This window comes from Falco peregrinus, chromosome 16, assembly GCF_023634155.1.
Source record: "Falco peregrinus isolate bFalPer1 chromosome 16, bFalPer1.pri, whole genome shotgun sequence".
NCBI classification, from domain to species: Eukaryota; Metazoa; Chordata; class Aves; order Falconiformes; family Falconidae; genus Falco; species Falco peregrinus.
The window spans coordinates 9,629,927-9,657,366 of record NC_073736.1 but is presented as its reverse complement, the minus strand read 5'-3'; the positions used below and the strand labels follow the sequence as shown (position 1 = coordinate 9,657,366).

The window sequence follows — 27,440 nt, the reverse complement described above, 5'->3', positions numbered from 1 at the left end:
ATCATGAGCAATACCACACCACCAGTCTGTGGTCTTAACACAGTTGTGGAAAAGGACATACACACATGCTGGCCTTTTGCCTGGCCTCCAGGACAGGCTGAAGGTGCAGCTGTGAACAGAGCTGAAAGGAGCAGAGCGCTCTGGAGAGCTGTACGGTTAGGGAAAGGGGTAGAAAGCGATGTCAAGAAGGGGAACGATAAAACAAAGACATATACTAGATGACAAAGTTTATTAAATTTCAAGCTGAAACAGAATATCTGGAATTAAATACAGTATATTAACTTCACAAATATGTATTCATAGAAAAAGGAACAGCGTCACAGCAACATTCATTGCTTTCCTCACTGCCTGTTAACTCAAGTCCTTGAATTAGTGGGTAAAACCCCCAAATTTTTCCAGTCTTAACTGATCTCGGAACAACCATTCTTCCTTTTCCAGAACTGGGACTTTGTTCTATCATCTTCTGATCACTACTGACTTCTGTGGACAGGAAATAACAACGCAGATCTTCAGTAACAGGTAACTCCCTGAAATAAGTAAACCTGCTTCTTTTATTGACACAAATGTCCCAGAACACTGGCTACCATCTCGGCTACAGCCACCACATCATCAGCTGCTAGCAGCAACAAAAAGATTGGCTGTCCTATCATACAAGTTTTGGAAAGTACTGAGGAGACTGGAAGTTAATATTTTAACATTCATTTTTCCCGCACATGAAGTGTTTCAGGTACAGCACAGCTGCCGATGTAGTAACTGGGAATGTCTACAGCTGCAGCGACCTTTAATACAAACCCCAAGACGAATACCGTGAGGGGCCATGGGCACAAACTGAAACACAGAGGGTTGGGGCTGAACGTCAGGAAATGCCTCTTTCCGATCAGGGTGACTGGGCACTGGCACAGGCTGCCCATGGAGGCTCCATCCTGGGAGATACTCAAAAGCCAGCATGGTCCTGGGCAACCAGCTCTGGGTGGTCTTCCCTGAGCAGGGGAGCTAGAACAGATGACCTCCAGAGGTCCCTTCCAACCTCACCCGTTCCGTGGTTCTGTGATCCAAAACAAACATACCAAACCCACCACATAACTCTCTTGGCACTGCTACACACTCACAGTAATGTTAAACCTAAGGCGCATAAGGTGACAGCAACGTAAAGTGCCCCGTCCTCCAGCATGACCACTGGTAAAGATTTCACTTTATCGGCAGAAGCAGTCACGGCATCTGGACTGAAGCAGCAGGCTCAAATCACATCAAACAATGTCCTAAGCATTAAAGTAACACTGGAAACATTAAAAACACATAGGGTGAAAGGATTAAGCAGAACAAAGGGAATGCTTTTGTTAAAACACAGAACATCAGTGGAGAAAAAATAATGCATCTACCTTAATAAGAAACATTCTGACAATTCTGTCATGCTCAAGAATCAAGATGAGTCATTCTGCTAGTCAGAAAAAAATAGGTGTGCTTCTTATGGTGTGTGCAAAGTAAAACAACTACACACCAATAAACCAACAGGCAAGTGCAACGTGCTTGACATCCATTTAATAGACTTAGAATTTACATTCAGACTGAAATAAACACATTTTCACATCTGAACTGTGGGATGAGAAACTATAGATGCACTATGTAAACAAAATGATTTCCGGAGCTTTTTTCCCAGCATTTTGTTCAAATCAGGTAATTTTTGGTTAAAATATCACGGTACTCCTGTACTGCCCTGCCAAGGGGATCCTGGTCAACGTGGATACTTTTTGAAGATCCATCAGAAGATACCATGGGAGAAGCTCCAGCAGATTCAGCTTCAAATTCAGCAGTGGCTAGGGAGAAGAGAAACAACATTCCGGTGTTGCTTTTACACTAGACAGGGCCAAATCAGTCACTATAAAAACATTATGGATAACTGGAGAGACTATAATCCAGAAAGAGATTTAAAAACTTCCAAGGGGACATAACAATCAAAGGGCTAGGCACAAAGGAAGAAACAATCTTTTTCCACATTTTCCTACCAGTCAACAGTATTTCTAAAGCCAGTGAAAGAAATTCTATAGGCTACACATTGAACATCATCAGGGAACCCACAAATGACTCCTGCTTACACCAGTGCTAAACTGAGCCCCCCTGCAGACCTCTTGAACCTCAAGTATCGGTTTTCCTTGAATGTTCAAAGCAGTGATTTATTGGAACTCTACTCCTAAAAACCAGCTTCTGCCTTCTCTGTGACAAACTTTAAAAGAATCTGCCGCTGAAAATGCAAACACCTTTGCAATGCAGTCAGGCCAGGACAAGTCTCCTAGCCTGGCACTTTCTTTGAGGGGCGTCTTTGTAACTCACTCTGGCAAAACCCTCTTTCCTCCACAAAAACACATACTCAATGAAAGCAAGCCCACCTTTACTGTTCTTCTCCAGCCACATTTTTCAGACAAGGTCCTGAAACCAAACGCACTCTATGACACCTAGCAGATGCACAATCAGGTTCAAAATGCACACGGATGAAATGCAACGGCTTTGTGTCCATTCAGACACATGGAAAAAGCTGTGAAGCTACAGCTGAACACTCTCTGTATTACCAAAAGCATGCAGGAACAGAAGGAAATTCTCGCAGGGGCTACCTGCTTTGAAATAGCACCAGTCACTGCAAAGCAAAGCAGTGACTCTGGAGGAACAACTACCATGAAATAGGTGGAATTCCTCTTTCGACACCTGGCCTCATATTATAGAGCATGTTTCATGCTATGTGTTAAAAGCATTCAACTCATCTTATGTTTGCCTAAGTGCTACTAAATGATTTTTTCCCAAAGAAAGGGTATCTTTCATCACTGATTATATTCTTCTTGCTTATTCAAAAAAGACTGCAACATGTAAGCTACAAATACAAGCAATGAATAAGAAACAGCAAAAATCCAGACCCAACAGCAGAGAATGTGCACGGTATGATTTAGCGCGGAATGCAACTGATGCACATGGAAGAAGCAGTGATGGCTGAAGTCTATAAACATCTTCTCTCAGGGCTTCTTTTATGTTTGATGTTTGTGCTCAAGGATTCACTCTAGAAAAACGCGACTTCAGCTTAAGCCAAGTGCACCCGTGTAGAGGAAGTGGGTTAGTTTTCTCTGCACTTGTTTTTTTCAGGCAACTGCATAACATTCTACACAATCTTTTGGTAAGCAGGAAGTTTTCACATTCAAGTCTAAACTGGAAAGCTAGCAGAAAAACCTCCCTGTGCTTAGCACAGGAACTTGACAGCTTTCAAGCCATTACGTTCAAGAGTAGGAACACTCTTCTTTTTCCTTAAAAACGCCCCTAACATAGTGACACATTACCTTGTTTAAGTTCTTTAGTGATTTTTTCATCTAGTTCCTGCCGCACCTAGAATTATACAGAAAATACAGTTAATATTTTAACAGTTACATTTTTCTAATATTAAACTTCTAAAACATTCTTAAAATCCACACATAATGAGATAAAAACTAAAAATATAATTCCAAAGAGAGACATCTTGGTTTGGGGTTTGATTTTTACTGAAGAGAAACTTTTGGTCAGTCGGACTGTAGCTGCCTCATTGCTCAGCAACGTTAACAAAACTTGTAACTCACCAGCTGGATTATTACTGGGCATTTAACAAAATACACAGGAAGAAAGCAAGAAAGCCTAACGCAGTTATTGCAGTGAAGGTATGGCTGAAGTTTATCATCAAACACATGAACAGAATGTCAGCTACATGCCGAGATATGTACAAATGCTACCCACAGGGACAAATCAGCCAGCTGAGGGTGGCTTCTGCAACTTCACAGAGAGAAGAGCTGCACCAGCAGCTGCTGCAGGATTGACATACACCATTTGTATAGAAAAAAGCGTGTGCCAATATTCTTCTTTTCTCCACCTTAAGATGGGAAATTGAAAGAGCTCCTACAGATGATGCCAAAACTTCTTTATTGTTATTGCAAATACCATGACACACATTTATAAAAATATAAAAGCACACACAATTTTTTTCTTGCAAACTGTGTACTAAGAAAAGATAACCACAGCTACAGCTTCTACACAGCGAGTGCTATGGGGTTTATTATGTAGCTGGAATCAGCCTGGATCACTACAAAGGAGCACTTATGCCTCTTCTCCCCTAGAAAGTGGGTATTGTTACCAATTAAGTTATTCTCACTTATGATTCTGCCTTCAGAAGCCTTCACAAGAAGGAATCACATCTCTTAATTTAAGAGTCACAGTCCAAGCGCTATATGCTGTTGTTTACATTTGATGGTACTTGCTACTCCTACATTTTTTCCATCAAATTTGTGACACGCAGGAGTGAATTTCAAAACACATATCATACAGCTTCCAGGGCTACGATGGCCATGAAGATGCTGCAGGGCTTGGACCTTGTGAGCTATATGGAGAGGCTGAGAGCTGCAACTGTTTCTTTACTGGAGAACAGGAAAGCTCAGGGGGACCTTATCTATGTGTATAAATACCTGGTGGGGGGAGTACAGAAGATGGAGCCAGACTCTTCTCAGCGGTGCCAAGCAAAAGAACAAGAGGAATAGGCACAAATCCAGATAGAGGAAATTTTAACATAAGGATTTTTATAATTATTATTTTTTAAAAAATTGTAAGCATGGACAGCCACTGGAACAAGTTGCCCAGAAAAGGTTGTGGAGTGTCCATCCCTGGGAGATGTGTAACACCTGGCTGACAGAACAGTGAGAAACCTGCTACGGCTGACCCTGCTTTGAGCAGGGGTGAGGTCGGACTAGATCATCGCTAGAGGCCCCTTTCCACCCTCACTCCTTCTGTGACTCTCTTGATTTTAGTACTGAATTCCTGGGGGAAGGAGCATTTATTTTATGAAATGAGCAGACCCACCTAGCAGCATAACAACAACAAGAAGAACGGAAACACTGCACAGGGTACTCAACAGGACAGAGAGAGCAAGAGCCTCAGGAAGGAAACCACTCTGCTTACCCTCACAAGAGGAGCAGTAACAGGCAGTAACTGCAAGGGTCAAAGGAGCGGGGCTGTAAACCAGCGAAGCGGAGGGAAGGGTGCTCTCTCTCCAGGAACACAGGGAAAGCTGGGACCAAATTCACCGGATCCTGCAGGAGAAGCACCCCTCTGTGATACTTCATTGAAATACTCTGTGCCAACAGAGCTGCATGAACAATGGAAAAGGACCCCCCAAATCTCTAATTGTTTTCCAGCAGGTACAAGGAGAAGCAAAATCCTGGGGAGAAAGGACCCCCTAACACCTGAGACGAAACACAGGTAACAGAGAAAAGCAGGAAAACTAATGCCTAGACCAAAATACGGCCCAAACCCAGGAACAAGCCCAAGCAAAGTAGCAGTAGTTAGTGGTGTTAGAAGAAACCACTTTCCCTGGTTTCCTGAGTCTTCACAATGACTAGAAGGTCCACAGGACTCTCCGCAACATGTACGAATCAATCAAGAGAAGAAAAAGGTCTTGTTTTCCTCTTATTCATTCCATCAATGTCTTTGTGATTCTCATCCATGTCTGAGGGAAGAGAAATAGGTGGAAATAAAGCCAACACACTGATTTCTGAAAAGGGAATGAATGAAGAGCCAGGCAAAATACACCTCCGAGGACCTTAACTTGCCTCCACTTTTCTCCTTCCCCCCAAACCCCTGGGAAAGGCATCACAGCTGAGTGTCCCAAACCTCCTGAGCAGGTACTTCTCACCTCACTGCACATCTCTTCAGGCGGTAACACACCAGGTGTTCATTTGCAGCAGGCACCTTCTCAACAGTTCTTTTTCAGAAAGTGGTGTTGACTTACTACTTATCCACACAGGCTGCTTTAGCACAGAGTAAGCTGGATCCTGTAAGACTCCGTGAAATGATGCTCCGAGTCTGGAGTACCAGTACTGTTCTGAAGTTGAGTTCCTAGACACAACTGCTGCGACCACCAAGAACTTTTTGTATATCAGAAGTGGCAAGGAGGGTAAACCAGCCTACTCCTAGAGCTCAAAGTTTCATTATAACAGATTAAATCCATAGACTATCATCTCACAGATGGTTAACTACCACAGAAGCCATTGCATTACAAATACATAAAGCGGAGAAGTCCCCTGCAGCAGTCATTCTTTCACTTGGACAAACTAAAGTTCAAAATATGCGCAGTGTTAGGAAAATGTGAATACATCAGTAAGTTTTAATCAGAACCTAACAGCATAAACAGACAACATTTCCAGTATAAAATACCACCCAACATTAAACAATGCTGGCTGCAAACCTTGCCATGTATCTGGCTGCAGAGAAGAGAGACGGGCAGATTTTTGATGAAGGAGCTGAAGAAGAAAGAAGAACGGCCTTAAGTTCACAGGTCTTCAGTGAGAAACAAGAACCTACACATAAACGAAGCAAGTAAAAAAGCTAACAACAAAGACTGCTACGAGAGTGCAGAAAGCCAAATGAGAAACGGAACAGAAATTGAAAGATGAAGTAGGAAGCAGACATTTCCCTTCCCACATTAAACTGGTTTCATTTATCCACTGATTCACCCTGGTTGCAGAGTTCACTGTTCTTGTCTGTCAAGACACCCATGTTCATTTTCACCAGCCTTTGGCACAGCTGTTAGGATTTAAGCTTGACATTTGTTAAACCTAACAACAGGACTCCAGTCCCAAAACCTCCTTGCAGCACTTGCAGGAGACATTCCTTGCCTTAGGACTAAGGGAGCAGGTCTGAAATACTGAATTGCTAGTTGCTACGGTCACTGTCTAATGACATGCACAGAATTTGACAAGTACTTGGTAATTTATTCCACATTACTGAAGCTCTAATAAAAATAAAAACCACCAAAAAAACCTGAAGAGGTTTGCATGGGATTGGGATTCTGATTCTACTGGTTAATAAGCTTGTGCCAATATGAACTTTTTTGTATTTTTAAAGATCCTTTTGCACTTCAAGGTTATTAATTCCTGTAGCGTATATATTTGATAAAGGGGAAGGGGCTATACTGTAATGGAACACATTTCTTTATGCTTTTTTAAGAATAACATGCTCGTTTTTTGCTGAACTTGCGACATGACCATCTTCAACATGTACGGCTCAATGTGTAATCACTGATAGTCATGCCTCATGTTTAGGAAAACGGTGCAATCTTTCAAGCCTTTAAAGTTAAGTCTAAAGGAGAAACTGTGTCCACTTGCTAGTGGAGCACTCCTTCCTCTTGTCAGCATCATTTACCAGTGTTTTTTCCAACAGCTGCAGGACCAATGAATGAATACCATCATTTTGAATAATAGCAGTGTGAACTATTTTCACCTCTTTGCCCCTGAAGCTATTTCAAAGCTTCTGCGAAAAGGAAATTTACACAAACATCTTCCTCTTCAGAATGGCTGGCACGTTCTCTACTTCCAATAGCCTTTCTCACCTTGAGAAAGCTACTACAAGGAACACCAAATCTGCAGAGAGCTTTGACTAAAAAAAAGAAGCCCCAAAGGACTGCCTGAGGCACACTGCAATTTCAGCTTCTTAACTCCCTGTCATTTAGAGCTTCAGTGGCAGAAACATTTGTCATCTCCAGCCAGGGCAGCACTGCGCATCCTGAATTTAAAGGCAAGGCAAATTCTGTAGAAGGGAACCAGGTTAGTGGGAAAACAAAGCTGAGGCATAACTGAAGTAAACAGTGAAGTGAAGAAAAGGCTTAGAGTCAGAGAAATTCTTCTGTTTTGAAACAGTCTGGTGAACAGACAGAATACTAGGCAGCACAACCAGCAAAGCATTTCAAAATAGACTAACACTATAATCTCTGATTTCTTCCCTCATGCTCCAACTTGCCTCCTGAATGGCACGGGACCCCTGTGGAAATGACAGCACAGACCGTGCACCCGGTAATTTTGAATTTGGAAACCGATTGAGATTTGCCACCCATTATTGTATGCAGAGGGATACATGCAGGTTTTCCCCTTTTGTTACTTCCTGACTTCAAAGTCTTATGTTCCAATTCAATCCTCTTTTCTCAGATGCATGCTATGCACGTGACATACTGCACCCGACTGAGAACAATTAAGCCCGCAGTTCTAAGTGAAATACTCACTTAGATGCACGTCCTCTAGCAACTACTGCACCTCTGAGAGCTCAGTTCCTTTCTTCTGAAGGACTCCAGAGAAGATCAGGTGTTAAGACTTCCCTGAATACACTGAACGTCAGGTGACTTGAGGCTACAAGCAGTGCCACTACAATTAGTCTCAGTTGTTCCCTAACTGGTGATTACAGGAAGAAATATCATAAAAAGATGTGCAGCTGGATTTAGTAACAGGGAGGTTATTCTTTCTTTCCTGTTTCTTCTTCAAAAAAAGAAACCACAACTGTTAAACCCTTTTCTTTTAAACTAGGACAGCTTTTTTCCTAGAAGTGGGATGGTTTCCTCCTTTGCCTTTTTCTTCTTGTAACATCTCACTCCCATCTCTCTCTCTCTCATTTTCCCTTGCCCCCTGTCCCTCTTGTTCCCTTGTCCTGGCTTTCTCCTTACTTCAGTTTTGCAGTGGATCCCTGAATTTCGCCTCCTTTCTGCTGCTTGCATGCAGAATAATCCCTGCAGGTGGTACAGTACTAATTGCCTCCCATGTTCTTTAGGTAGTGTTATGTCCACCCCTCTGACACAAAAACCATATTCACAACGATACAGAAAAGTTCATCTCTTAACTGCCGCTGCTACGCATTACCTACACACTGCTTTGTCTATTTTTGGTTTGTGTTTGGTTTGGTTTTTTCTTTTTCTTAAACCAGGTGCAGTATGTAGACACGTCATTTTAAATGGATTCTTTCCAATGTAGGTGGGACCACTGAACCAGGGTAAGGCTTAAAAGTGACCAAATGCTTCTCACATTCATTCAACAACAGAATGTGTGAGGGACAGACACTGACTGAACAGGCAAGCTTGCCCATGCCTCAGTCCTATGCTAGGTGGGAAACTGATTACAACTACTGACATCTGTTTCCAAGTCTCATGATATCACGTTTACCATTCTGTGAGGGATGTGCTATCATGCTGACTGCTAATTACAGGGCATATTTTGACCAGAGGTATTGCAGAGGTTGCAGCTTTTTACCAAATTAGAAAGCTCTGTAGACTTCCTGAGGAGCAGTTACATATAACACCACATAGCAGGACCCACAAAATCAAATGCCTCCTAGGCATAGCACACGTCCTGCACTCAAGTGAGAAGTTATGTGTCCTGTTCATACCATCCTATTTTTTAAGCATCCCTTTGTTGCTATTGTACTAAAACAAGTTCCAGTGAAGAAACTGCTAGCATGAACATCAGTGAAGGAGGAAAAGGTGTCTCAAACAAAGATGTCAGATGGGATTTTGCACTCATCATAAAGTTAGCTGTTTTAAAAAAGGTCATCCACAGAATGGCTTGGGTTGGAAGGGACCTTAAAGATCATCCAGTTCCAACCCCCCTGCCATGGGCAGGGACACCTTCCACTAGACCGGGTTGCTCCAAGCCCCACCCAGCCTGGCCTTGAGCACTGCCAGGGATGGGGCATCCGCATTAAATTTTACTGAAGAGCTTCTTTGGCAGCTTCCTATGCCACAGTATTCTTCATCACAGTTTCTCTTGCAAAAGAGAACTTGCAAAAAAACCCCTGTTACGCAGTTCATTTAGAACTCAGTATTTTTTGGTCTTTGAGCGCTTCTGGAAATTTTATAACCCTAATGACCAGAAGTCTTCATTTCTACCACCTAGTTGTATACTGGTTTGATGAGCAATTTGGTTTAGCATATTAGAGCATATGGTTTGGAACTATAAATGGATTCTATCTTTAGACTGAAAAGCACAACCTTGCTTACAGATACTCTTCAACACTAGTTGAGAACAGTATTTAAAAACGCTTACCTTAGCCACATAGGCTTCAACTCTGTTTCTTGATGGTAACGTATTCACGGTCGGTGTTAGGAAGCTTCCTCCTAGATTTAGACTTCTATTCAGTGTCGGATTGTTGCTAATATGTCCCAGTTCAGTTGAATACAGAACTGGACCACTGACAGCGCTGCTTGCAATTAAAGGTTTGCTTCTATGGCACTCCTGAAGGAGCTTAGCGTTGGCTTCTGCTAGTCTCTCATTAGCTCTGAAACATTCAGAAGCATACAAAGAATTATCTTTGGTAATAACACTTCCGCAAAGTTACCCTCCAGGTCTTTGACTATTGTTTGACTTCTGAAAGTGGAAGGGATTAAGAGAGGCCAAAAAAAAATCTCCATAATTTGATCTGAGGTTTTTTGAAGAGCCTATTTCTAGGTAGCCACACTACCTGCAAGAAGCAGCAAGAGTTAACCAATACTTTGGACTTCTCAGCATTAAGGCCTCAAAGCAGTCTGTGCACACCGTGTGTTTACACAGCTCTTCCTGAAAGGTACATCACCTGCATAAGAACTCTGGGCTACCCTTCCTTTCCCAAAGAAAGCTGAAACCTATGACATGCGGCTAAAATGGAAGCCAAAAGATTTTTGTTGCTGCTTCACAGCACCAAATGCCGCTCTCTGAAGGGCCTATCCTTATTCAAGCATTAAAGGACATGAAATTATCTTTTCTGCCATACTTAGAATAAGAAGAGGAGATTAGAGACTGGCAAAAAGGCTGCCTGTTAAAACAAACTCAACTTCAAAAATATCCTATTAATGCCCATGATCGGTGGTGTTACTGCTGGAACACTGAAGAGAAATGAAGATAGTTCCAATGAACAGGGGGGAGCCTTAAGGTACTTTCATCACAAATATGCTATCTTATGCATAATGCTGACCAGATGTAGAAAAGGTATTTAACGAAGAAAACTGCTTGAGGAAAAAGTAGTAACTTATTATCACCCCAAAAATGCATGGACTTACCCTTCCAGTTTATTTCCTAGGCACCTTCCATTTTTAACTTCCTCCAGATACAGGTCTTTGTACTTTTCCACTTCTGCCTGTACAGATTCTTTTTGAAAAATACTGTCTCGTTGGGTATTTTTTATCCTGTCCAATTCACGTTCGAGGTCTCCAATTCTCTGTTCTAGCTGGTTTGTCAGCAAAGCATGACGACTGGCTCTGATTTGTTCTAATCTGTCCTGGGAGGCTGCCTGCATCTGAAGTAGATACACACTTTCAACCACCGCAAAGAAAAAGAGAACTCTCCTCGCCAGTCAATTGCACGTACCCAATTTCAAGGGCCCAACTCTATTCAGCGAGGCAACTGTGCCTCCTCACTACCATCAGCGACCAGGGCAGAACCCTGGAACTACCACACTAAATAATTCTTTTCATTCAGAAAGAACCCCCATCTTAGCACTATTACTCGTCAAAGCTACTGATGGAAGAACACTATCTCTGTAGGACAGGGCATAGCATTCCTCAAAGAAATTATGGAGATGCCGCACCCCCAACCCCCACCCTGCAGCTTTGGTGGCTTCTTTTCTGAGCGTTGCCCCTTGTGCAATGACTAAGGAAGATGTGTATGCCTGGCTGTGACAACGCTAAGTTGCAATACCCATTCAAGGATAAACAATGAGAACAGGACCAGTGCACAGTGATACCCCTCCAAGAACTGCAAAATGAAAATCTACCTTGGCAAGTTTTTGATTCAGGGCCTGCAGGCACACTGCACACAGATGAAAGCATCTTGCCCAACCATATTCCCTTCTCCCACTGCCCTTCAGGAAAAACAGAAGTACAGTGTAATACATGGAATCAGGCACCACCCCCCGCCCCTAAAAATGACAACCAAAACAAAAGTATGTAACAGACACACATAAGAAATTAACTTACCTGCAAAATCAGATTGAGTTCTTGAAGTTTTTGTCTTATTTCTCGTGCAGCTCGTTCTTCCACCTCTCTTTTGTATAGTTCTATTTGGCTGCGATCCACCATGTTAAGTTTCCATATGGTGTTTGAGATTAGCCACCTCTTCTTTCAGCTGGCTTTTGCTCTTATCCAGTTTTTTATGTTTCCCACGCATGGTGGACAACTCCTCTCGCAAATCATGATTTTGTGCTTCTAGCTGCATGCCTTTTTAGACTCTATCTCCAGCTGCTGGGAAAGTTCATCAACCTGTAGACAGGAAAGGGGAAAAAAACAGGGAACTCAGAGGGATCTAAAATTAGTCAAATCTGTGAAAATTGGTAAAGGAGTTGGCCATCAAGACTATTTATCATCTGCCGATTCAGTGTTAAAACAAAAGTGAAACCAGGCTCTTCTTTTAAAACAAGAACAGCTTTCACATAATTTCTGACAGCATTCCTCAGGTTCCCATCCTTCCTCAGTTCTGCAGTGGGTCACAGACCAAGAGGTACCAAACCAGCGGCATTACACCCGCAAGGCTAGGCTGAAAAGCACTAGGGCTATTCTTCTGCGAGATGTTCATACGATCATAGGAAATCAAACACACCCATACCCAGTTACATCACAGCCACATTCTGGTTTCATCAGAAAAAGAACCATGCGTCACGCTTCAGAGGAATTGTCACATGCTGTCACACGGTCAAAGCTTTGTCACAGAACTGACAAGGCAAGAAACGGATACCCTTTTCTTCCATTACGCTAAAAGATCTGGAAGTAGTAGTTCAGAACACCGCTTTTGCAGCAGTGGTGGCAGAAGACAGTCTCTTTAGGTCAAAGCTACAGTTTGTTTTCAAAAGATTTCCAGGAAATATCAGACTTCCCATAGGTCCCAATGGTCAACTACAGCTCTATCCCCTTCTTTCCCCCTCCAGAAACATCCATTGCCTATACTTATTAACCATAAAACATGATATCCCATCATCTTTTATTTTTAAAAAAGTGGGGGAAACCACCAGAGTCAACACTTGAAAGTCTCTAAGATACGTAGAAACGTTACACTTATTTAAAATTGCCCAAACGTAATTCCATTCCCTGTCATTCAAAATAACTCTTCCAACAGGAACACAAATATGCTGCTAACCTGTGAACTAAAAATGAGCCACTGTCAAGGCAGTTGACTCGTTCTACAATAATATCTTCTAAAAAGGAGCATAACTTTGAAACACAGCTATCTCAGTAATGAGCGGAGAAGCAGCTAAAAGGTTACATGCTACCGAACAGCCAGAGCAACCTCAAAAGCATTTGTGGGTCTCCAAGACCAGGAAAGACGGACTGAGTCAGCTACTAGTAAGCAACAAGTTACAGGGTTTTTTCCACATCACCTCACACTGCATTGTGCCCTGGGAAGCAAAGACACCATTCCAAAAAGCAAACCCCCAACTGCCTCCTGCTCAACTCGTGCCTGAGACAGGCTTCAGGGGGTGACCTTGGGCAAGGCCAACTGCACAGAGCTGTTCCGAGTGATGGTGGCGTTACTCCCCTCTCTTCCGAGAGGGAGTGCATCCGTCGGAGCCCGACGATGCTGCCACGGCCGCAAGCTGCAGCCAGGCCTGGGCTGGGCCTTCACTGCTCTCAGCCCTGACCCTCACCCATGGACGTGACGTCCCAGTAGGACTGCAGACCTGCCCATCCCTTGGACCGGCCTGGTGATCTGCACTCTTGGAGCACTCTGCTTACTGTCCCCAGAACTGTCCCCAGAACTCTTCTGCTCTTCTTGGTGAGGGCCTGTGGGGCTGATCCCTGGCCTGTGTGGTCACAGACCCTGCCAGCCTTGCTGTGGCTCTTGCTTTGCCCTTCCTCTGCAGGACAGCCTACCCCTGATGTGCCCTCGCAGATACTGCTGTGTACGTAACACTTCCATCTTTACCCCTAAGAGCTACATCAGTATTACAGTCGCCTACTACTGTAACAGTAGAAGGAACATCAAAAAAAAGTCAAATCAATTCCAAAATACAGTCAAGAAAAGAAAGTCAACAATATGAAAAGAAGTATAAAGAAAGAACAAAGGTTTCACAAGAAAAAACACCACAATAACCCAAACAAAGCAAAGCTCACCTTTGTTCTTAATCTGCCAACTTCATTGACCATTTCAGAATACCTGTTCTTCACTTCTCCCTGCAAATTAAGCCGAGACAGTCCCCCTCTCTCCTCATACACCCTTAGTTTCTTCGTAGCTCTGCTCAGCAGCCTCTTCAACCTGCACAGCAAACTAGTCATGAAAACAATGAAGCAAAGGAACAAAACTGGACTTTTTCACATACTCTCATGTAAACAGCACAGACACAGCTTGCTTTATCTTTAACGTACTTGACACACCAGGAATTACCAGGAAAAACCAGTATTCCTGTGCCACATACGCTTGGAGAGTCCAGATTTCACCTGAAAAGAGGAATGAAAGACTCCCTTTTTCCCAGGAGAACTGCAGGGCAACCTGCACCTGCAGTTGTTTTGGCAGCTATTGAAAACTAGGGGCTGGTGTACAGAAGTACCTTGCAAGAACTAACACGAGGCTGGCATCTGCTCACAGTTAGGTACACCTATTTTTACACTAAAGTTTAATAAAACATGACTTCTGTGCAGGGATACCTCTTCACTACGCTAAAAAGCCGTACCTCTTACAGTCTTTCTGCAGCGGAGGTTTATCTTCTTTTCTTGGGCCAGACGTAGTTCAACTGGGCGTTTCAACTCTACCAGCTTCTTCACTTCCTTTCTTTCACTCTCGCACTTTCAAAAGAGAAAAGAAAGATGTATCACACAAACAGAGCACAGGAAAAATACCTACGTACAGTCTGTGCATCTAGCGCTCTCCACAGAGAAGCTGCCGGACGTCTCTATCTGTTAGCCACGTCCCACAGAATGCCATGGGACGGAATTCCTGAGGATATTCCATACATCACTTCAGGTTTCACATCAAACAGACCAATATGTAACTACAGAAACAGATGCCCTCGCTGAAGCAAAGGCCATCCTCTTCTAGACATAACAGGTGGAAAAGATGCTGGAGAACACTTTTGGCAGTGCCTCTGCTCATAGTAGGGATTACTGCGGCGAATGAAGCGACGGGACGCAGCTTGCTGCAAGCAAATGTCAATTTATGGTACAGAAGCACGCGTTTTTATACACTTTCAGAAGCTGCGCGTTTTAAACAGATTGGTTCTTGAAGCTAAGCCTTGCATACTAGGCAACCCCTGATTGGTGGTTAACTACCAGCAATTAACAGCAAGGTGTTGCCTTTCCTTGGCGCCATCCTTGGCGCCATCCGTCTCCCACTCCCCTGTGCTCTGCAAACATGCCCCATCATGTTAATAGTTGTCTAGACAAGCTCGAGCACATTCCCCTCAGCTAACTGATTGCCGCGCATGGTCCTAGTTTGCAGCCCGCTCCTGCATCTCCCCCTTCCTGTTGCACAAAAGAACCCCTGAAACCGAGCAAAAACAAGGCACAAGTAATAGAACAAATAAAAAACCAACTAAGACATATTATCAATGTCAAAATAACCCACTGTCTTTGTTCCGTACAGTTTTACAATTTCCCCTTTTTGTTTTTGAACAGCTAGTACCAGGTTTGCCATTGTAAGAAACTATGGACTAGGGTATTGTTTATTAAGATTGATGTTAAGCCCAATGTAAAGATTAGGCAACAAAAGATAAGATAACCGCCAGGTGTCCAGGATGCCGCTTGTGAAAGATAAGATAACCGCCAGGTGTCCAGGATGCCGCTTGTGCATATGAATGAAGGGTCAACACCTCCACTACTTCATGAACACGAAAGTAAAAAAAAAGGTATAAAAAGGGACTGTTTGAACTGCTCAGGACGGCAGTTGGCGGAGCGCAGACTCCCCTGTCGTCCAGCGCTGTTTTTGCTCATATTCTACTTGCTATAATTAATAAAAATTTTAATTCGATTATGATCTATTGTGGTCTCAATTTATAACACCATGTTCTGCAGGGCCCTTGCAAACATGACAGCAACGAAGGTAATAGTAAACAAACAATACTGCCAATTGAGTGAATGGATGCCAAAAAGGCTGAAATTTTCTCAGATTTTGATAAGATGTTGCTGCAATGGGGCGCCTAAAATCCATGCAGCACATACCATCAAAATCCTCACAGCCATGTCCTTGAACCAACAACAAAAAGCAGTGGCAATTTTGGCTCACATTCTTAACTGCCTACCAAACAAGGTGATTTAACTCTTGAATGCTTTCCCTGCTGTTACTCTGGATAAGAGAAGAACCACTGCGACACGTTCCCATCATAGCCTCCTACTCCATTAGCATCTACAGAGAGACAGTTATCGACAAAGTGTAAACAATATCAGCTTCTTTTGGATTAACATTATACATAGGTGGAAGGGCACACCAAACAAGAACTGCACCAGTCAAAAGGTTCGAAACATCCCATGCCTTCTCTGAACATACCTCTGGGGTCATTCCCTTCATTCCCTCTCTTTTTTATGCAAAGAGAAACACTTTTACCATAACAGAGAAGCCCCTATTTACATCTCTGAGCCCTGACACAAACCGCAGCTGTATGCTCCACCAGGCTCAGGGCAGGAATCATTCATGTAGTTACGTAGCTATATATCTCTACAAGCGTGCAGACACCTATTTTTCACTAGATAACCATGTTTATCTTTCCTAGTCTCCTTCACAATACCTAGCTGTTCTCTCATCTCTTGTTAGGTCAAATATTCTCCAGCTTCCTCTCCTATATCTCTCTTCAGACATTCTCTATCCTCCTCTTTTTTGATTGTTAATTGCGACAAGGCAAAGGTTGTGTGTAGCTGGGTGACCATGACCTGATTTATGTTACAATCAACTAAACACTGAATACAGGAAAAAAAAAAAAAAGGTATGGGAGACATAAGGCAAACATCAATAAGGTGGTTAAAGGTAATTATAATAAATCCTGTAATACTTTTGAGTCATGGCCCAAAGTTTCCCAGCCGTGAGAAGAGACCAAAGGCATCCCGCCCCTGGCTCTGTTGCAGATCTTTGTTTTAAGGCTTTTGAGTTTTGTATACTTTTGTAAATTAATTCACAGTGGTCACTCAGATTCACGTAACACATCCTATCAAAGTCTTCACACTTGTGTCCCTGTGCTAATAATAAAAATCAATAGCAACTCGGTTCTGTAGCAACATATGATGGACAGAATCAACATCTGTTAATAAGCCAGAAAAAAAAGAACAGTATTTGTAGTATTACTTTGTTTAGCAAGCTAGCAGCCTAATTTACTAACCAAGTTAAGAGCGTGTACTATTCTTACAGAAAAGATTAGAGAAGCAAAAGTCTGTTATGCTGCATTCCAGAACTCAGCCTGAGAATTACAGTCTGCTGTGAGTTCTGCGTTACAATCATTTGACACGTGTTGGGGTTGCGATTGTGAAAGTTGCCCATTTAGAATTTTCATTGACATTATCACAGCTCGTTGTTTTAAAAGCAACCCTTGAGCTTCCTGATGTTCGACTTGTTGCAAAATATTCTGAAGCCAATCAATCAAGTTAGTATTAAAGTTAGTGACTCTCTAGGACCCTGCAAGACTGTGGCAAGACTCCCCGCAGCCTGACTGCTTTAATAGCCATCTCATTCATTTGCAAACAGTTGTCCCTGGGATACCTTGCCTGAGTCACAGAATCGGCACAGTTAATTGCTCCAGCTAACTGCTCATAGTTAACAGCAATTCCCGGATTAAGGTTTTCAGTCAAGGCCACTACACATAGCTCACAAAAATCAGATAACCACATCATATACTGTATCAGTTAGTACCATACAAAGCAATGACTTCCAATCATGCAGTGTGAGTGTATAAGGCTCTGCCATCACTTCAAGAAGGGACATAGCAAATGTATTATGAATCCTCCCTTCCCACACTGCTTTGCTTAACCCTTTAACAGCCTCGTATTGCACAGGCTGCCACTCTGCAGGTTGATTTGTCTGACAAAATACTGAACATGCCCTAGCGACTCCCAAAACCCATCACTGAAGTGTTTCCCACTTGCATTCCTGCCACCAATCCCTCAGACTCCCTTTCATCCTCCCCAAAAATACAATCAATGCATCAGGAGAGACAAGGGGGTGGGGGAAAGGTCTAGCTCCTTTTCCAGATCTATAGGACCTGGATCAAAAGGTTTATCAGTGTCAATAAAATCATTGTCCGAGTTGTCCTGTTCCCGTGCTTGCTCCTGTGTTGTGAGGGTCGCTGCAACCAGTGACAGAAGCTTTGGGGGCAGAGGAGGTGTGGACAGAATCGCCATCGCTGACCGTGTCTTGAGAAGAGTTGCGCTGTCAGTGGAATTTACAGCTTCCTCTGGTTTAGCACCGTTAGTAGATTCGTCCACACTTGGCAAAGAGTAGTCAGAATTTGCCACCAAGATGTTAAATGCATTCCCGACATGGAGTTCCCCTCCGCGGCAGCATCATACAATTGGCTGCTGTATGTACACACTTTCATTCTTTCCAAGTCTCTAAAGTTTCTTGGCTGCTCACCTGTCTCGATGAATACAGGTGTTATCCTCGGGGTTTAGGTTGTCCGCCTGGTCCAGACAGCAAGACGATCGTTCAGCCAAGCCGTCTCCTCCGGAACGCAGCCCTCTTCCACGAGCTGTCTTTTTTCCGTCCTTATTCTTCCAAGGCTTCGGAACACCACCGTAGGGGTCACCATTTGAGGAGATTGAGGCACGGACTCTCTGATCTGACTAGAAGACCCTCTATGAGTCCATATACGTCTCTTTCTGGGGACGAAGCCTGATTCCCCGTTACGGATTTCCCACAGCTCACCTCTCAACTCCGGAGGGATTTCAGGCCGGCTCCTGCTTCCTTTCAGCAGATCATTCAAAGTTCTGTGGGATTCGCTGCATGTCGCTCAGATAGGCGATTTGAGAGCCCTTCACGTTAGATCCTTAAACACATCACGTTGGGGTCACCAATTTGCAGCGAATGAAGAGACGGGATGCAGCTTGCTGCAAGCAAATGTCAATTTATTGTACAGAAGCACGCGTTTTTATACACTTTCAGAAGCTGCGCATTTTAAACAGATTGGTTCTTGAAGCTAAGCCTTGCATACTAGGCAATCCCTGATTGGTGGTTAACTACCAGCAATTAACAGCAAGGTGTTACCTTTCCTTGGCGCCATCCTTGGCACCATCCGTCTCCCACTCCCCTGTGCTCTGCAAACATGCCCCATCATGTTAATTGTTGTCTAGACAAGCTCGAGCACATTCCCCTCAGCTAACTGATTGCCGCGCATGGTCCTAGTTTCCAGCCCGCTCCTGCAGATTATGTAGGTATGCACTTCATGGGAGAACATCGATCCATCCAAAGCTTTCATGGGATCTTCCACCAACCAGCAGGCAGGGGCTTGTGGAGGAATCTGATCTTTTGGAGTTCTTCAACATTTTATTCCCCTCGGCCATTACCTCCACCTCTTCTGTGTGGGCATTTACTTAGCCACATGCTGGTTTTCCTCCTCTTGCTCTTGGTGTTTTCTCTGCCACACCAGAGGAGAGCCGGCAGCTGTTTTGACTTTGTACTTCCATCTTCCCTCTACAGAAAAGGAGAAAAGGGGAAGGCTGTCCCTTGGCAACTGGCAGGCGCTGCTTGTTTCCCAAGCACTCGTTCATTTACCCAGCATTCCTTCAGTATGTTTTCCTGCAAGGCTTTTAAGCTCCCGCTACGCTGAAAACATACAGCAGCTCCTCCATACATGCACTGGAAACATCAAGCATTTTAAACCTGCCCAGAAACCAAGGTTTCAGAAGACGACGACACAAAATCCAAGGAAGAACTGGGAACTGTGGCCTTGCTCGATGTGCTCAGCTGATACCAAACCACACTGGGAACTCTTCCCAACAGAGCCACTACAGAACTTGCACAAAGATACCCATCTAGCTTTTATTGGCTTCCTCCATGACCCCCAAACGATAAGGTACTCGCAGCCTGAATGGCAGGGATAACAGAAAACAATGATATGTAAGAACCTGACCAGAAGGTGCATGGTTCTCCTGGGTATTGGCTCGGTGCCCGGAGAATTTTCTGGGCTCACCTGTTGCAACAGTTCAGCCTTCTCCTCGTCCAGCTGAGCAACGCGCTCTTCAAGGTGGGATCTTGACTTCAAGTGCTCCTCCCACGTGCTGTGCAAGTCCTTGGATGTCAGAGCCAGCGTGTTCTGCTTCTGCATCTGTGAAAGCAACCGTGGCAGAAGAAAAAGTAAGGTGGCCGGAAAAGACAAGAGCGCAGGAGAATGCAGTAACTTACACAGAAACAGGCCTAACTCTCCTCCACCCATCCAAGACCTATGGCCAAGGTTGATGTGGAGTGTAAAACACACCTTAGGAACCATAACCAAGAACAGCAGCTGGAGCTGGTGGGAAGAAGGAATACTCCAGAAGCGACAGGATGAGGTTACAACTTTGGGGGATAAGATGACATGCACACACACACAGAATCACCCTACAGCTTTCCTGCAAAGCTCCTCTGGTTCCCTCTATACTTCAGTTTTCGTAAGAACACTGCAAAAGGTGGTGCAAAAGGACAACATTCGCTCCTACTTTCAACAGCTACACTCAGATTTATTCATATAGTTACAGACATTAAGTACCTTAGTTTTCAACTTTTTTTTCCAAATCCTTTTGCAAGCGCAGCTTGTCTCTCTCCAGGTCACTGTGGTAGCGTGTAGTAACTTCAAGCGAAGCTTCTGGCATAGATTGCTTTTTAAGTGCATCAGCAAGCTCCTGCTGCAGTTGTCCAAACATGCCCTAACGAAACAGTTAAATGAGCATGAAGAAAGTTCTAAGAACATGAAATACGCCTTTAACTTATTTTGTTATACAATTAGACCTGTCTAGATTGAACCCAAAAGTATGAAATTTTGCCTGCCACCAGCAGGCATCTGCACAGATGATGACCTCTCGTCATCTTTCTCAGGCTGAGCACCTTTGACTATCAGCAGCTGTTCACGAGGATTTCTGTTTCCTAACACATAAAAAAGGCTCAGGTATTGTTCTTCCTTGAACAATACACAGGAACACACTGCAATCGGGTATTTTTTTCCTAACAAAACCCAAAGAAATCTGTTGTGATCTAAGAGCCACAGTTTGACTGCAAATATTACTCTGGTGACTGAAGGCAGGACTTTGTGTTAGATTGTTCTTTCTTCTGTTTCTTCACTATACAAATACAATTAAACGAATACAAATATCTGAAAGCTCCTTTGAGATACACTTTAAGGGTATGTTGAATCACATCCTCTTGTCTTCTTACTCAGCTCGTTTTAGAAGTACTGATAGATTAGGTTTACAAAAATCTGGATAGCTCATATATATATATATAGCTATATACATATACACACACACACTCTCTCACATGATCTTCAAAAGGAACCCATTATTTTGGCAGTAAGAATACAAAGCAAGTCACAGTTTACAATGATTGACAGTACTGCTGGAGCGTGGCTACACATCATAAAAGAGAAAGCTTAAGCTCACCATCTGACATGAACTTTGAGGAACAGGCAGGCCCCTCAGAACCCTCAAAACACATACAGAAATCAACAGCTGGACATTACTAATACTCTTCAATCTTGATAGCAGCTTACAGAGAACCTATTTTTTCCCCTCTATAGAAGCTTCATATAAATCTATCGCCAACCACTTCACTTCTCTGTATCTTCATTTCTCAGCCCTCGTGTATTGGATGGTTCCTCCTTTTATACCACTCTCATTCATGTCATCAGTGCAATACTTAGATCAAAACCATCAAATACTTAAGACTATTCTATAGGGCATAACATGGACTAAGGAAAATAGATGGAAAAAAGTTCTAGAGAAGAATCACCTTTCTTGATCAAAGCTTAGACTTGGATACCTTTTTTCTGTTCTCTGCTTAGATCTGAGGACTAATATCCCCGTTGCCAAAACTTTCCGCAATTCCGAGGGAAACATAACAAACCAGAACAAATCAGTATTCTTTGGTCCCATGCATGTAACTTGCACCGGATACATTGTAGGAACAAACTAATTTCAAGAATGGACAAACTTTAAATTGTTCTTTCTACGCATATACTTTACCTGTCTTTCTACTACGTCAGTCTCATATTTAAAGACTTGTTCCCTTAAATCAGTACACTTGGCATCTAAATCCTTGTTTCGCTCTTCTATTAGATAAACTTGCTTTTCTGTATCAGCTCTAAGTTTGTTGAAAATGTCATTAAAACGGTCCTGCCCATAATCCACTATTTTTTCTTTCATGATCCTCTTGTTCTGCATCTCTTCCCATTGCTGATGGAGTAAAAAGGTTTTCACTCTGGAGCTGGGCCAATCGCTCCTGCAAGGACTCCTGTTTTATTACAAGTTTGCTTACTGGATCTTTCTCAAGTTGTCGAGCATGATCACATTCCTTTGCCCGACACTGGCCTTGACTTAATCCTTTTTTGTCATTTCTAAAAGCAAAGCTTTTTCTCTGAGCATTTGCTTCAACTGGTGAAGCTCATTTTCTAGCCTATTAGCTTTGCTTTTAGCTTTACACAGCTGCAGAGACAAGCTCTTGTTGGTTTCTTGCACGTCAGAGAGGTCACGATGGAGCTCGACTTGCAAGCAAAGGCATTCATCACGTTCTCTGGGAAATCTTCGTTCAGCATTGCTTTTTGATGACAAATGAAGTTCAAGTTCTTGAACTGCAGTGTTCAGGGAGGAACGAAATGATTCAATTTCTGTCTCTAGTCTGTCCTTGCTTTTGTTTGTCTGCTCAAGTTTGGAAGTCAGCACTGCAGATTCTGTCTTTAGTAAGTCCAGCTCCGCGTTGAACTGAAAAAACATTTGTCTTAATGCTTCCTTGTTCAGTTTAAGTTCCTTTCTGAGAGCTTCATTTTTTTCTTTCAAGGTCTCATTTTCCTTTAAATATTTTCCTTGTTCCTCCTGGTGCCTAAGTCTTACTTGAGTGAGTTCTAGCCTTAGCATAGCAATCTTATCTTGTAGTAACTGATTCTTGTACAACAGATCCTGTTCTCTATCAGTGCTGGATTCCTGAATGACAGGGAAAATGAGTAAAGAGCCAATTGGGAAATGAATCTACAAAAAACCTGCAGCAATAAACTGCATTTTAACATTTCGAGTACTAAAGCATGACTTCAAAGATGAAGTTTCAGGCAATAAGCTACTCTGTGAACCCATGCACATGTACAATGTACGTACACAACGGAAGTGCAACATATCCTTAAAACCTAAATGAACATCCCAAATATACAGTTACGGTTTTTTCCCCCCTTAAACCAGCAACCAAAGCTTTTAAAATGACAGCGCCTTCTTGTATGTGCATGCCTTTATAATACTGCCTTTAAGGTTGAATTAATTGTGCTACAGATCTGGTAAAAACAAGGCTAGAAAGGGTATTTTCCTTCTCAAATGTCTTCTGAACACTTATCCTTTTGTATTACTGAAAGTTAGCTATAAAACTCAATCACCCCCGGAATGCAATAGTCCTGTATATTTCCTCTTTATTGTATGTATAACTTTTTTCCACTTGAACACATTCACCCTACATTTATTGGGCAGCACAGCCAAGAACAAAAAGGCTTCCAGGCACTGCACATTCTTTAGGAAATTCAGTAAACTCTTTTCAAGATCTTTTTTAATACAGTGTTTATGGTTGCTTTTTCTCCTCCAGTTACTCTAACTCTTACAGAGAGTTGATTCATTGCTGATATTCGATCATAAAGTTTTAGTATGTGAGGTGGAAAAGAAAGGCATACTTGAAGTAAGTTCAATAAGGGAATAACTAATTTAAAAAAAAAAAAAAAAAAGCAATGGAAACACAAACACTGTCAAACAATTTTCTTCCTGGTCAACCTTGCCATAGGTAGCTAGGTGTTTCATTGCTAGAAAGCCTAAAAAGTGATGACAAAATGTCTATGAAATGGAAAATAACAGATAGGTTAAGAAACGGTGTAAATAGTGTCTTCTATTAGTTTCCTACTTGCACAAGTAATTCAGGTACATACAGGAGTGATGCTGCTTTCCAGAACTTTTAGACATAAGAGAAAACAAGAAAGGTATTTACCCAGATAAACAGTAAACAAACCATCAAGAAACAGAAAAAGTTATGTAAAATTTATTATGACTTTAAAACAAACATGGTGAAATCTGACTTTTTAGAAAAAAAATCTGCTTACCTCTGATTTTTTTCCTATAGATCTTCTCGTCTCTTCTTCTAGTTCCCTTTGTCTCCCAAGGTGGTTGTTCAAAATTCCTTCTTGAAGGGCTCTGGCCCTCTTTTCCTGAGAGAGCTGTCTCTGTGTTTCATCACGTTCCTCTTCAACCTACAGTAATACAATAAAACTGCTTGCATCTTAAGAAAAAACAGAGCTAGCAATACATCTTCCCATTCTCCCTTGCATACTTGAAAACATTTTTGATTCCCCACCGTTATGATAATCCACCTATAAATAAATAAATTTAAATTTTCTTATGAAAATTTAAGAAGGCAAAATACAGGATGTTTTGTAGTAATTAAAAAAAAAGGTCAGGCTTTGCCTGAAATACAAATGAAACCTAAATTTTGAAAAAGGAAAAAAGGAATAATAAACTGCAAAGCAAAAAAAAAAAAAAGAACAGCCCAATTGTGAACCAACTGTACTCTACTGTTCTCAAAATTTGACAATTGTTATCCAACGCCTCTTCCGTGAGCAAAGCGCCTCCTTCTCTAGGCATACTGGAACACAATTGAAAAGAAGCAGAAAATAAGACAAAGAGTTTAATTCATTATTTAATATACCTGTTTCAAGAGCTTTCTCAGTGTTCTTAACTCCATTTCTAAATTCCTTGAGTGTAACTCAAGTTTCTGTTTCTCCTCCATTTCTTTACAATATTGATCTTCTTTCCTTTGCAGTTTTTCTCTCATTTTCTCACACAGCACTTCTACTCTGAGTCTCTTTGCCTCTTCTTGTTTCAAAGAACATCTGGGATTTAACAGAGTATTTGAGAAACAAAAGCACTGATATAAAAGTAGATGTTCCACATGATGAACTTGCAGAGACAACTCAAACCATAAAAAATGTTAAATGTTTTCAGAGTTCATATTTTTACTGTACTTTTTAACTTTTTAAAGAATTCTAACTTCATTCCATTGTGCGTGGTATCAGTTGTACAAGATACAGAAAAAAAACTTTGAGTGATTTATCAGTTATTTGTAAGTTTGTACAGGGAAACACACACCAGTGTGCACACTTCTATAATAAAATTAAAAAAACCCATCTTCATATTACAGCCATTTTGTTGAAAAAGGAGTTTGTTGTCTCATCAGATCAAAGCATCGCAAACTTTTACTATGGTTAGTATACATTTTCTTAGTATACTGAGCATTGCCTACATATTACGGATTCAGTGACCAGAAGCAATACTGGTGAATCAGCACGCCACTTATCTATGGCAGACCCAACAATTTTTCAGCAAGCCTTCTGTAAGTCTAAAACAACTGCTGACCACAGGCAGAACAAGCAGCTTCTGTTTACTCAAGAAGGATGTCAGTGTTCAAAACCAGATTCAGAAATGCATGGGGTTTAAGCTGAATACGATTAAGAACAGTTTTAAACCTCAGTTGGATCTACCTCTGGGAGAAACTACAGCAATTTCATTTTGAAGCTGATTTATAAGGAAAGCCTTATGGAAGGTCAGCTTCTTTACCAACTGAAACAATCAGCAATAAGCACTGACATGGTAAAAAACGGTCCATGGTGTGCCCGCGGTACCCAAACAAGAAAGCAGCTTTGTGTTTGATCATTATTTTGACTATTTTTTCCCATATACTTGCAACAGTGAACAAAAAAAAAGAAAAAAAATAAAATCAAGTGTCAACGTAAGGGAAGAACTGCCAATTGAAAGCCTGCTTTAGAAATTCTGCAAAACAAGAATCAACAACCACTAAAATTACTTGAAAGACTGACAGAAACATTTGTATTTGAATGGCGTATATTGCAAGGAAAAAGCTTTACATGTAATTCCTAGTGTAATTTCGCAAAAAGTGTAACTTTTGAAAGTAAAAATTTAACGCTGCTTGGAGAATTCACTTAGAATGAAAATACTACTTCTTTATACTTGACAGATGCTTGAGGATTTTGAACACCTGCTGAAGTCAAACCCAGGCCAAGCTGGGACCGGCCTCGTCTTCCTCGTACTCCCCTCCCCCGCGCTGGGAGGCCCAACTCCCCCAGGCCCAGCTCCCGCAGCCTCCCCTCACAGGGCTGGTGCTCCTGCCCCCGGGCCAGCCCGGCATCTCCCTGCCGACCTCACACGGGCTGGGCAAGATCTCCTGGGCTGGGCGGCCAAAAACCGGACCCCGGGCTCGAGACACAGCTCAGCAAGCCCTGAGGAGGGGTGGGCACTCCCTGCCCCCAGTGCCCTGGCACTGCTGCCCTCCCGACAGCCCAGGCCGCTGCGGGCCGCCCCAGCTGCCAGCTCACGGTGGCTCCTGCTGAGCTCGCTCTCTGCCTGGGCCGCCTGGCCCTGCTGGGCCAGCTCCCCAGCCACGCCATCCCACCGGGGATCACCACGAGGAGATCTCCCCTCCCAGGCCAGGGCTCTGCAGTTGTCCTTGCTCAACTGCCTACGGTGCCTGCTGGCCACCCCTGTCTGACGTGATGTCAACAGCGATGAGAAACCTCACACCTCCGGGTCTAGCTCAGGAGCGTGGGGAAAGGGGCAATCCCAAACTTGACCTTTCCAACAAACAAACAGGTAAGCAAACAAATGCTCTAAGCTCTGGTTTGACTTGCACTGGGTGGAGTTACCAGAAATCCTAGTATTATAGGCCAACTGAAGCTGCAAGGACAAAATGAAAAAAAAAAAAACACCCAACCATCTCTCAAATCTCTCTTATAAATCTGATTTCCCCATACACACTCTCCTGCTCTTTTGTTGCTAGAAAACAAAGTTAGAACAACATCCAGAAGACTGTACATGGAGCTGGTATCCGGACGTTTTTCCCCTCTCACATTATGTACTTCATAGCATAACTGGCTCACGGGATTCAAAAAACCCAAACCCAAAAGACTGGAAACTTCTCATCCTGTTGCCTGCACCATCAGTGTCTTTCGGAACAAAACCACTGACAAGATAATACATTATCAGACCACAATTTACATACTTAAGGCTTTGGATATCACTTTTCCATTCTGCTTCTTGGTGAGCCAATACGAATTTCAAATCTTGAGTCTTCTCCGCTCTGAACTGTGACTCCTCCCTTTTATCTTCCAATTTCCTGGAGCAGATACCCACAGCGCAGTGCTGCGGAGGACACCGTGCCAGAGCAGGTGGATCTTTCCCGAAGGACCTGCGACCCAAGGAGGGCCCAGGCTGGAGGAGATTTTCCCCGAAGGACTGCAGCCTGGGGGAGGACTCACACTGGAGCAGAGAAAAGGGACGAGGAAGGAGCAGCAGAGAAACTGCTACGTCCCGACTGCCGACCGCAGCCTCCCCGCGCTGCCTGGGGAGGTGGCAGGGAAGGAGCGCGGCAGAGCTTGAGCAGGGGGGGTGCCGACGTGTCCTTCTCAGGTTTGGGGTCTTTGTTTCTCACTATCCAAATGTATTTTAATCGGTGGAGTCTGTTTTGCCAGTG

The 27,440-nt window shown here is 42.9% G+C and overlaps 1 long non-coding RNA gene and 1 pseudogene across 1 annotated transcript; both read right to left on the bottom strand.

The window, feature by feature from the left end:
* Nucleotides 1-210: 210 nt before the first annotated feature.
* LOC129782590 (ankyrin repeat domain-containing protein 26-like) lies at nt 211-22,810 on the bottom strand (annotated as a pseudogene).
* Nucleotides 22,811-23,998: 1,188 nt separating this feature from the next.
* On the bottom strand, nt 23,999-27,084 carry LOC129785759 (uncharacterized). Its single transcript, XR_008749960.1, has 3 exons — nt 26,970-27,084; nt 24,603-24,786; nt 23,999-24,147 (listed from the first exon to the last, which is right to left on the bottom strand). It is a non-coding gene; the product is annotated as an uncharacterized LOC129785759 (long non-coding RNA).
* Nucleotides 27,085-27,440: the final 356 nt, after the last annotated feature.